This window comes from Danio rerio, chromosome 16, assembly GCF_052040795.2.
Source record: "Danio rerio strain M-AB ecotype USA chromosome 16, GRCz13ab, whole genome shotgun sequence".
In the NCBI taxonomy this organism is placed as follows: Eukaryota; Metazoa; Chordata; class Actinopteri; order Cypriniformes; family Danionidae; genus Danio; species Danio rerio.
Window position 1 is genome coordinate 39,163,254 of NC_141036.1, and position 12,585 is coordinate 39,175,838.

The 12,585-nt window shown below is 35.8% G+C and overlaps 1 long non-coding RNA gene across 4 annotated transcripts in view; it reads right to left on the reverse strand.

The window, feature by feature from the left end:
* Positions 1-12,585, reverse strand: part of LOC147833395 (uncharacterized) — a 387,839-nt gene that overhangs the window by 142,610 nt on the left and 232,644 nt on the right. The window lies entirely within an intron of this gene.

Genomic DNA, 12,585 nt, shown 5'->3' on the forward strand with positions numbered 1-12,585 from the left:
TGAACCCTCAACTACCAATGTAAATTTTTATGTATTTAAAAGTAGTAAGTTATTAAGTTTGTTAAAATAAAACCAATATTTTTATATATGCTGACTTTATTAATTGTTTGTTTATTTCATTCTAACATTGTTATTTTGTTTAAATTACAAAACACAAAACAGTTCTGAGTATTTATTCCTTTAATAGCCATAGTACTGTATAATACTACACAATATAACTACCTTAATAGCCATAATACTGCATAATACTGCTACTTTTCCCCATACTTCCCCCTTTTCCCCAAAACAACTTTACTATAGACATGTCTTTCAAACTTTCAAAGATAGTTTTCACTTTGATAAAAATAAATTGCTCATCTGATTGCTGGAAAAAGTGAGGGATGGTCTAGCATCTTGATTCTAGCCTATATTACAACATAACTATTTGTGTTTCACATTTTTAGTAACATAGTTTTCAAACGTATGTATGAGGTGACAAACTCATTAAGTTGGTTCAAAACCGTGAGAATGACTGCGATAGCCAATTAGTGGTTATAGTATTTTGGTATACACTCCCTGGCCACTTTATTAGGTACACCTGTCCAACTGCTTGCTAATGCAAATTTCTAACCAGCCAAACACAAGGCAGCAACTGAATGCATTTAAGCATTAAGACATGGTCAAGACGATCTGCTGCAGTTCAAACTGAGCATCAGAATGAGGAAGAAAGGTGATTTAAGAGACTTTGAATGTGGCATGGTTGTTGGTGTCAGACGGGCTGCTCTAAATATTTTAGAAACTGCTGGTCTACTGGGATTTTCCTGCACAACCATCTCTAGGGTTTATAGAGAATGGTCCGAAAAAGAGAAAAATCCAGTGAGCAGCAGTTCTGTGGGCACAAATGCCTTGTTGATGCCAGAGATCAGAAGAGAATGGCCACATTGGTTCGAACTGATAAAAAGGCAACGGCAACTTAAATAACCACTCGCTAAAACCGAGGTATGCAGGGGAGCATCTCTAAACGCACAACACATTGAACCTTGAGGCAGATGGGTTACAGCAGCAGAAGACCACACAGGGTGTGACTCCTGTCAGCTAAGAACAGGAAACTGAGGCTACAATTAGGACAGGCTCACCAAAATAGGCCAATAGAAGATTGGAATAACGTTGCCAGGTCTGATGAGTCTCGATTTCTGCTTCTATATTCGGATGGTAGGGTCAGAATTTGATGTCAACAAAATGAAAGCATGGATCCATCCTGCTTTGTATGAATTGTTCAGGCTGGTGGTGGTGGTGTAATGATGTGGTGGATATTTTCCTGCCACTTTGATTTTCACTTTGGGCCCATTAGTACAGTACCAATTGAGCATTGTGTCAACACAGCCTGCATGAGTACTATTGCTGACCATGTCCATCTCGTCATAACCATAGTGTACCCATCCTCTGATGGCTACTACCAGCAGGATAACGTGCCATGTCATAAAGCACGAACTATCTAAGACTGGTTTATTCTATGCCATAAAGGATTAAAGCAGTTCTCATAGCAAAAAGGGTCCAACCTGCTACTTGTAAGGTGTACCCAATAAAGTGGCTGGTGAGTGTAGTTTTTTTAGTGTGTTAAAATGATTATTCAAAATAATTAAAGCAGTTTCAAGGTGTTCCTAACAAAGCTGCCAGTAGGAACAACATTATGTTGGTAGTTTCAGCACAAGCTCTGCCTCATTTATACGCCTTTATTTAGCATTGTGGGCAATTTGCTTTCAGATTGTCTATCTGGTTAGAACACAGTATTATATGGCTTCAGTAACCAACAAGAGTGCTCTATTTAACACATTTTACAACCCTATAACCTGTTACACATAATCCTGTATTTTCCCCCAATGTCAGAGGATAAAATGTGAAAAGTCTGTGGATTCCATCTGGTAAAGCTTGTTCTCCACTTATGTACGGAACAAAGAGAGATTTGGAAAGATTTCAGAACGGTCTCTGCTTTTTTAGCAACATAAGTACGAGCTATACCTACACCAATGTCTTGTCAGTGATATAAAGAACAGAGAGAGATTCAGAAAGATTTTGGCGCGCACACACACAACAAATCACAAACTCAAATATGTGCTATCCATCACATTTTCGGGCAGTGACTGGAGGCATTTCAAATGAAGTAGCACAAACAATGCTTGTTATTTTTTCGCTTTTAGACAGCTGGGTCTTTGATGGGTCTGGCCAAAGCGAGACCACTAATGATGTGTTAACTGTCAAAACATCGACATCAGACTGTCACCAGCAGAATGCACAGATAAACATCCATAAATGTAGACAGAAACAATGTCTCATATTAAAAGGAGTCAGAAAAATATGGGTTTATGAAGTCAAATCTATTATACACATGCTCTCTATTCAGTATTTGAGAACTCAATCACTTTGCAGTTCACACTTTCTTTAAATCACTACTTTTATTAATCAACTTGACATGTTTTCTTTAGAAAAACAGCCCAGTGATTACAAAAGTTCAAAATGACAGTAAACCACACACTTTAAAGGGCCATAACCACAGCCCCCAACCCTTTTCAGCAGGGTTTTTTCACACAGTTTTAGTAAGAGAACTACAGCTGATTTTCACAGCAGCAACCCAAATACAGACGCAGGGAAGATAGACAGTGAATACATTTACATGGACAACAATAATCTAATTATTTGCCTTAGTCTGAACAAGACAGTAATATGATTAAAGAGCCCATATTATGGGTTTTTGAAAATTCCCCTCCATGTAGTGTGTAACACAGCTCTAAGTGAAGTGAAGTATCCAGCTAAGGCTTAAATCTGTAAGAATACAGTGTTTAAAACGGTTGATTCATCTATAAAAGAGTCGACTCATAGTGCTTCAAACGAGTCGCCTTGATACCGATTCATTAGGTGTTTTGTGATTTGTTACTTGTAACCGCGTGTACTGTATCAGGTTAACTGGCTATATTCTCTTATCGCGTGCAAAGTCATGTTAAAAACGCGACGCGTGCTGTTTGTTTACGGAGCTCCGTGGTAGAGGTCTGCATTCCCGCGGCTGTCCCCGCGCCAGATTTCTGCGGCGCGGGAATAAATTTCCGAATCAATCGCGGGAGCGGTCGGTAACAGGTTTAATTTGGGACGGGAGCGGGCTTTCTAGCAATATCGTGGATATTGCTATGCGAATGAGACAGAGCTTTGCCTGCCTGTGTTTCTGCTTGGCGCTTGTGTGTATGTGTTAGTGCGCGCGTATGAGAGAGAGAGAGAGAGAGAGAGAGAGAGAGAGAGAGAGAGAGAGCTCTGTCTGGCTGTCTCTGGACTGTTTAGCTGGGTGATTTTCGGTTATGTTCTCCCCCGCTCTTTAGCGGGATCGGGCGCGGCGGGCAGAAAAAGGGGCGGTTCGGGCACCGGGACAAGAAATTCTAAATATAAGCGGGAGCGGTCGGGTTCAGGCTAAAACCTGGCGGGTGCGGGCGGAAGCGGGAGCGTTGTCGTCCAGAGGTGTGTGTGTGTTTGTGTGTGTGTGTGTGTGGCAGCTAAAATCCACGGCTACACTATGGAGTGCGTATGAACTGTGATTACTTTTATATTGCTGATTAGCTATTGGGCATTTCATTCTCTGACTGAAGGCAGTCGACCAATCGTGACAGACTGTCATCGGTCCAATCAGCGCAGATTAGCTTCGCGCTAAGGAGGGGTTTGGGAACAAATGAATCACTGGACGATTCATACAGGAGTCGCTGGGATAATTAGGTAAAAATAAATGCAGATTATAAGACCATGAAAGTGTTTTTTGACTTTGCATGCATATTAGACTGTTGTTGGAGACCCTTACAACCAAGATATGACCCTATTTCATGTATAATATGGGCTCTTTAAGGTCTTTACATGAGTTGCTTTTTGAATGTTCCTTTCATGATCCCGTTTTACATGTTATAGCACACAGGTGTCAAACTGAGTTCCAAAAGGGCCGCAGCTCTGCACAGTTTAGTTCCAACCCTAATTAAACACACCTGATCAAACTAATTGAGTCCTTCAGGCTTGTTTGAAACCTACAGGTAAGTGTGTTGGAGCAGGGTTGGAACTAAACTGTGCAGGGTTTCAGCCCTCCAGGAATTGAGTTTGACACCCCTGTTATAGCAGATCGATTAACGTCATTACGTCGCCAAGCTATCTATGTTTCCTCCAGAGTTTCATGTAATTTCAGATGTTTCATTCTTAATTTGCAGTTTGGCACTTTCACTTTCATTCAGAAACTTTCACGCTTGCCTCGCATGACAAACAAGATATTGGATGCGAGGAACTGCTGGGAGAGTGTTGTTTTAATGAAATTTTTAATATGGGAGAAAAAAAACAACAAACAAACAAACAAACAAAAAACAACCTTTTCTCCTTATGGGAGAAAAAAAACAACCTCTGCATTTCTTGGTAGATGCAGAGACTCGATAGGTGCAGACACTAGCGTCAAACAGCCGTGTGTGTATAGACTTTTGTTGCGTGTTAGCAGAACACTGTAATCCATATGTTTGTCCAAACGTGATTAGTGCTCTCATTGCGGGAAAAATGGAAACAAACCTTTTGTTAGGGCACATTTATAAATGCAACACTGACGACGCATGTCTCCGAAAAATTCTTCTACTTGTTTTAATTACCGTTGGCAACACAACATGGAGCCTTTCTACTTTTTGAACATGGTAAAAACAGTCTTCGAAGCTGTATCATGCATGAAGTTGCACCTCATTCACAATAGAGTGGGCTGATTGGTTCAAACCAAGCCTTTCTCATTAATTAATGATGAAAACTCAAAGATGTCACGTTGTACCGGCAGGTACAGACATCCAGTCTCCACACAGGAATTTACACAAGTATCTCATCGCAGTGACATAGCTTTAAAATTTCTTTTCAAACTGGAAGAACAAATTTGCTCAAAATAATGCAAAAAACAACCAATTTTCTGTAAATATATGTGTCCTAAAAGTGTTTTTAGCAATGTGGGACATTTGTATGACTGTCAACATCTCAAAAAATGTGTTTGGGTGTTTTGTGACCCCTTGATTGTTGCTCTTTAAAAAAGCAAACTAATGTTTAACTAATGTTAAAATTCCATCATCCCAAATGCTGATCCTGTCAGCTTGGGCTACAATGCTACGTTGAAATATCAGTCTGTCAACAAACATCTGCTAAAAGCAAGCGGCCAGCATTTCTTAACAATAACAGATTTTGCGTCCCCTCATGTGTTCTTGGATCGATGCCCGTGCCCTGCGGTTCCACGCCAATCATGGTCACAATGTGTTTCTGTCTTTACTTCTCATGCTAAACACACCATTAATATCACTTTGTGTCACTTCATTAAAACATCCCATTACTTTCCATCATGGCTGACGTCCACTAATGCTTCTCTGGCTCTCAGGGTGAGATTAAAGCCTTAATGTTCATTCCCTACTCTCATTAGGACGCAGGCTTAGATAGCCTGCTCATCGCTACCTGTCACGCTCAGAGACTCTTCTGTGGCGCAGATGAAGATGGAGGACTGCTTTGGGGAGTTTTGTTGTTGTGCTTTGTAAAATGGCTGCAACCCCAAACCGAATTCCCAGTCTCTATTCTGAACAAGATCTAATATCACTCTATTAGCCATTTCATTTGGCTCCGTTTTTTTGCATTGCTATTTTGTTGTTGGACCCTTTGATAGTTCTCATGGGGTATATCAAGTCTCATTAAGACTACTTGTGTATACTGTGCTGTTAATGACATGCTAGATTTGAAAACGGAATTTTTATTTGCTTAGACCTGTGTGGGATTCAAATGATTAACAAAATAAAACCAGTGTAGACGCTCACAATGTCTTTCTTCTCAACTTTACATTGAGTATATTTACATGGACACCAATAATCTGATTTTAATATGATTAAGACAATACTCTGATTAAGAGTCTACCATGAAAACAACGATTTTTGATTAATTCAATCCGATTAAGGTCATAATCGTACTAAACAGAAATCGAATTATAGAAAGACATGTGAATATGCCGATTTTAATTGCATTATTGAAGTGTAGAACAGACATGTAAACACCGAAATCAAACTATTACATCATGTAGGACACGTTTTGCGGCAGGATATTTCATACACACACGGCTGTTTGACACTATTTGCGTAAGTAAAGGACCACAGATACACACACAACAAAATGCAGTTTTTTTTTTCTCCCATTCAACGTGTGGTATCAAATTCCATTAAAATGACACTCCTCCACCAGTGCTAAATTCATACTCACATCCAATAACTCAGTTTGTAATGGGGGAATGAATGAAATGTTCCTGGATGAAAGTAAAACTGCCAAACTGCAGTTAAAGCAAAATGAAACCGCCGAAATTACTGTACATAAAACTCTAGAGGAAGTAATGTGAGTAATGTGGTGACGCAAAGATAATAATCGAATTATGTGCTATAACATGTAAAATGTGATCATAAAAGAAACATTTAAAAGGTAAACACCTCAATCATATTATTTTCTTATTCAGATTAAGGTAAGTAATTTGATCACTGTTGTCCATGTAAATGCTAGTTTTGAGACTAAGATATTCAAATAATGTACATAATCCATTAAATTTCTTGGTCCATTCATCTTAAATTGATTGATCTGACAGAGCTGGAGAGGTTCTTAAGATACAGTGACACTTTTTTATTTCCTTGAAACAATCTGATGACAAAGACATATATAAAATAAAAGAAATAACAGAAAACATCTTCAGAGACCTTGTCCGATCATAACTATTCACTGAAGTTTTAAATGTAGTCTGTTTCTCTTTCATGTCGATCCAGAATCCTTGGAATAAGAACGTTGTAAGTATGACCTGTATGAAAATATGCTCTTTTTTAAGCTATTTATTTTACAGTTACTGTACATAAAACACTATGCCTGCATTTTTTTTGTCAAGCGATTCTTTCAATCTGAATCAGCATTTATCTTAAGTTTAATACTACTTCAATTCAAGTAGTTCAGATTAAATGTTTAATAACCAAAAGCACAATGCTTTTTTTAAAGTGATTATATTATCCTCCTTATATAAGTAATATTGATTAGCTCCATCAGTGTAAACAGTGAAAAGTTCATGTGTATTAGTATTAGGCGTGGGTAGATAACTAGTTTCAATGTCTACCGCGGTTTGAAAAAGTCAAACCGCTAAAGTTTTAAGTTTTTTTTTTTTATGTGCTTTTTAATGTTTTGTAAAAGAATCTGTGCTTTTAAAAATTTAGGAAGGAAGCAGAAGTCAATGTTTATTCGAATTATTTAACATTTACTGTTTTAAAATATTATAAATGTTTCCTAAAATAAAAATATATTGTGTTAAATGTGGGGCGGGGGTTGGGGGTGGAAATTAAATTAAATTAAATTAAATTAAATTAAATTAAATTAAATTAAATTAAATTAAATTAAATTAAATTTAATTTAATTTAATTTAATTTAATTTAATTTAATTAATGTTTATTTATATAGCACTTTTACAATGTAGATTGTCTATAAGCAGCTTAACATAGAAGTTCTAGTATTATAAAAGGCATTATGAAAAGAACTTATTTTAGTGCAGTTATACCAATACCCTGAAACATTACTTTTTTTTATCCAAGGTTATCATACCATTAGAAACTTATATCGACCCATGCCTAATCAGTATATTTGACCTGTGAAACAAAACACTTCTAATGCAAGTCAACTTAACCTGAGCTGGAATTATTTAAATTCAAGATAACGTGACATGCACATTCATGAAAGAACACTCAGAATACAACTGTGACATTTGAAGCAGTTCTTGCTGACATACAGAATAACTCATTTTGGAGTGGACTTTATGCTTTGTAACTGCAGAACTTTTTTATTCTCAAACGGCAGAATTATGCACTAAAGGAGATTGAGAGCATATTAAAATGCTTTTAAAGCACTTATATGCATGAATTATTCAGTAAAAGTCTGTTGTTTGCATTATAATAGTTTTTTTGCACCTCGGATAGGTTGTTAAACTTGCAGGTGGAGTTTTCTCCATGTAAACAATGCCTTACAGCTGTTCTCCGTGGAGTTTGCCTGGTATTGAACCTGTTACTTTCCTTTAAAACAGCATAACAAACCACAGACAGCAGTGTCACTGAGGATATTCAAGGTGAGCGGGGTGATTCACTTTACACTAAACTCAAAGATCCCCTCTAATTATTTGACTGAGGAGGATAATGCCATGGATATGCGAAAATATATATATTTTCAGATCATGTCAAATTAATCACCAATGCAACACTGGGCTTATTTAAAGCTTGTTATTGTGTTTTTTGCTTGAGGGAAACTGCTCTTGCATGGTTGTCCACACTGACACAAACAGTTCCCTTTTTATAAGACTGCATAAACAACAAATAGCATAAATTCAGTGGAGGACTTTCTTTATTTTGTGGTTTTGAACAGATTTTTGGGGTTGTGCATTTGCTTTTCTTTTAGAAATGAACTGTGTATCAGCGTAACAGGATATCTATCTCTGCTTGTGAGATATCTGAATCATTTATGTGATGTAAAATACATTCAGCAGATTTTTTCATTCCTCTTTTTCATAAGAGGAATAAGCTGTTAGACTGAGTCGCTAAGAGGCAAATAAAAGTAAGACAGTCTCAGAAAAATACAAGAAACAGAACTGTTTCATTATTTAAGATTCCACTCAAAAATATGTGCTGTGGATAATTATGTCTTGACTTAAATTGTGGGGCAAGATTGAAGTTGTGATGAGTCTCAGGATACATTTCTACAACTGAATACAGAAAACTTTTTATTGGTGATTTGAAAATTGATTTTAAAGTAAAGGTTTGTCTGGGTGTTCTGTGCAGTTTCAATAATTGGGCTGGATGTGGATGCTGTGAGCGAAACATCAAAATACACTTTTGAAAAGATAAAAAAACTAAACTTTGACCTTAAACCAGCAGGCTTATCTTCACATTATCTGCTTCAAATAATACACTTTTTACCTGAAGATTTGCATTAAGGAAGCTGCTTGCCAGTTGCAAGAGCAAAAAAAAAAACGTTTTATATCTCACAACAAAATCTAATAATAATAATAATAATAATAATAATAATAATAATAATATTAATAATCAGCAATCTGTCCATTTATGCAGTGGTGTAAAGTAAGGTTACAAATATTCAAATTACTGAGTCGATTTTTTCTGGAAATGTAATTTAATAAGTAGTTTTAAAAATGTGTAGTTTCACTATCCGTTACGAACATTTTTAGTGCTGTATCTGTACTTTAACTCCACTGCTTTTCTTAAATCGTCTATTGGCTAAAGTAGAATAATCCGTCCTGTGACTCCTGTACAATCAAATCACACGTAGAAAGTAAATCGCATCATACTGAACAACCTCAAGACATGGGGACGCTTTAGAAATGTAGCAAACCATTTGGAAGCATTAAGAAGATTTCCAAAATCGTGCATATAACTGCATGTTACTGATGAGAATATAGATGTTTACTGTATAATGACTGAAATGGACCTAAACATCACTAAATGCACTACAGAATGTAACGTTTTTGCACACATGTAAACGCATTTACCTTTCACAGCGTAATACAACTCACTACTCTTGAGTATTTTTAAAAATGGTTACTTTCTACTCGTTCTATGAGTAATATGTACAACAGATACTTTTACTCTACTTGCACTACATTTTTGGGAAAGTAATGGCACTTTTAATTGAGTAAGATTTTTTATTGTCTTTCCAACACTACATTTATGTAATAACAGTATGTGATCTGGGAACAAAAGAGTCAAAAGTGTCATTTAATTGATTGTATTTTGATTTGTCATTATTATCGTTATTTATTTTTGGATACAGCTATTTATGTGGAATTTAAGGCTTCAAAATAATCTAAATACATGGAAATTCACTTTTAAAGCTGTATAAATAAAGTGCTTAGCAATGCACACAATAAAATGGTTCTGATATAGTCGGAAATTTACAAAAATGTCTTCATGAAACATAATCTTAGCTCAATGTTCTAATGACTTTTGGCATAAAAGATCAATAATTTTGACCCATACTATTGCCAAAAATATATCAGTGCAACACAAGACTGTTTGTGTGGTCCAGGGTCACATATGTAAGGTTACTTTATCCATATATTTTATTCTAATGCCACAAATAATAATCTCAACATTTCCTAGATATTACATGATTCTTTGATTGCTTTAAAGTAGGGCTGTACAATATTAAACAAAATATGAATATTAATTTTTTTTCTGCAATTAATATTGGGGTATGAATGCAATTTTGCAGATACAGGGCTCTAGACAGACGTTTTGCACTGGTGCACCTAACTGTACTGTAAAAAAAATTCAATTAGTACAAAAAAAAAAAAAAAATCCTTATTTCCTTTCACTTTTTCTTGTTCACTCAATCTTTTAAAAACATCAGCTGCACTGACCTAAAATTATTTGTCAGTAATACAAAAAATATTGAGTTGGGTTAACATAAGATTATTTGTTTTCTGGAGAGGTGAACGACTCTGTAACAAAAACTGGCAGAACTGGAATGCCTGAAAAAAAATCATGAAAAAAAAAAACATAATCCTTATATTCTTTTGTTTATTTCTCTTGTACTGAACATTTTTTATACCGTTAATTGCCAGGACAGTAGAGAGTATAGACAGGAAAGCATGGGGAGAAGAGAGGGGAAGAATCATAAGACCTCAAGGCGGGAATCGAACTCGGGTCGCCGTGAACACCGGAGTGCCATGTGTTGACAAACTAAACACTACACCATTGTCGCTGACGTGTACTCAACTTTTGAAAACATCAGCTGTACTTACCTGAAATGTCTGAAGTTAAGTGGACAAAAAAACTCTTGTGGAAATGGGTACTATGAAATACAGTATCACAACAAACATAGTTCATTTGAAAAAACAGGAAGGCAAGCTTCACTTGTGAAGCATTACAAAGCATTTTTCCCTGTTTTTCCTGTTTTGATCCTTGTGTTTTATAAAGGATTTGTTAACATTTGTCTCTGTTTTATTTTATTTTTTTCAATTAAACTGTGTTTGTAAACATGTATGTTTACACATCGGCGCCAGTGGTGTCCTTTCCCTCTCCCCATGCTTTCCTGTCTATACTCTGTACTGTACTATCAATTAAAGGTAAAAAAAAAGGTTGAGTAAACAAGAAAAAACGAAAGGAAATAAGGATTATGTTTTTTTTTCTTTTTTCACTCAACTTCAGGCATTTCAGTTCTGCAGACAAAAAATTTAATTGGCACAACTTAAAAAGTGTTGTCACAGAGTAGTTCACGACACCAGAAAACTAATAATCTTATGTCAACCCAACTAAATATTTTCTGTATTACTGTCAAATAATTTTAGGTCAGTGCAGCTGATGTTCTCAAAAGTTCTTCCTCAGTTTTCTTAGTTGCATCATTGAGAAATTAGGTTGCACTCTAGATATAATATTATGGGTGTGAATCGTGCATAAAATATAATAAATATAATAATAAATTATCAATAAATTATAATGATAAATTATTTCTAGATCAATAGACAACAGATAATTCATAGAAAAATTCAATGGAGCAAAGATTAATAGTGTAATATATAGTGCTTATGCAATTACAAACAGTACAAATTAGCATTCCTGAATGGACAGTCGCAGGCCTTAAAAACATATGCAGATGATAAATTTTCTCTCTATGGTTAAACTCTTGCTCAAATTATGGCTCTTGCTCAAATACAACCCCAACACAAACTTAACATTGCATTTCCTGCGATTTGACTATTGCAGATGTGCACATGTCGATGTTGAAAATGTATATGGTGCAGCCCTACTTTGAAGTGTGGGTTTTGTTTACATTTTCGCGCATACCAATCTCACCACTAATTAATAATTTCAAATTCATTTACTGAAAACGTACAATACTCATTAGGATTAGTTTTTGAACTTAAATGGTTTGTTGCAATCAGTTTCCTCAAATGGTTTGAGTTACCTTTACTTTTTGGTTATAACAGTGTATTTAAGTGGATTAAACGTAAAATAATTAAGTAGTCTCCAAAAAACCTTAAGAATTGTGTTGTTTCAGCTAATTTTAAATAAGTAGTTTGAACAAACAGCATACATCTTTTTTGGGGGAATAAAGCAGTACAATGTTAAACATATCAGTTATAAAAGCCTCTTCCATTTTGGAAGGCGAGTATAAAGGTGAAAGGCATATACAAGGAATAAAGTGATGTTACCCAAGCAAAAGAGGTGGGACATGCTCGTGATGCAAGTTGCCTTTCATAAATATAAACAAGGCAATTAAAATGACCCCTGACTCCACAAATGATGCCTATATGCTTCAGTAGACAACATGCACATTATGCAGTAGATACAAACAATACCCAACAAAAGCTTTCTACGCCATATGAAAAATGTTTTGCTTTCTGTCCTCGTTCTTGTCCTGAATATTTCTTTTATCATTGCCATGGCCTTATTTTATAATGAATGGGGAAACCTGGGGAGGAGTGTCAAACAAGCATTTTTACTCTCTCTCATTACAACGTGGCAGAGCCTTTGTAAATGACTTTGCGGCATGAGTCGGTGTGCCTGT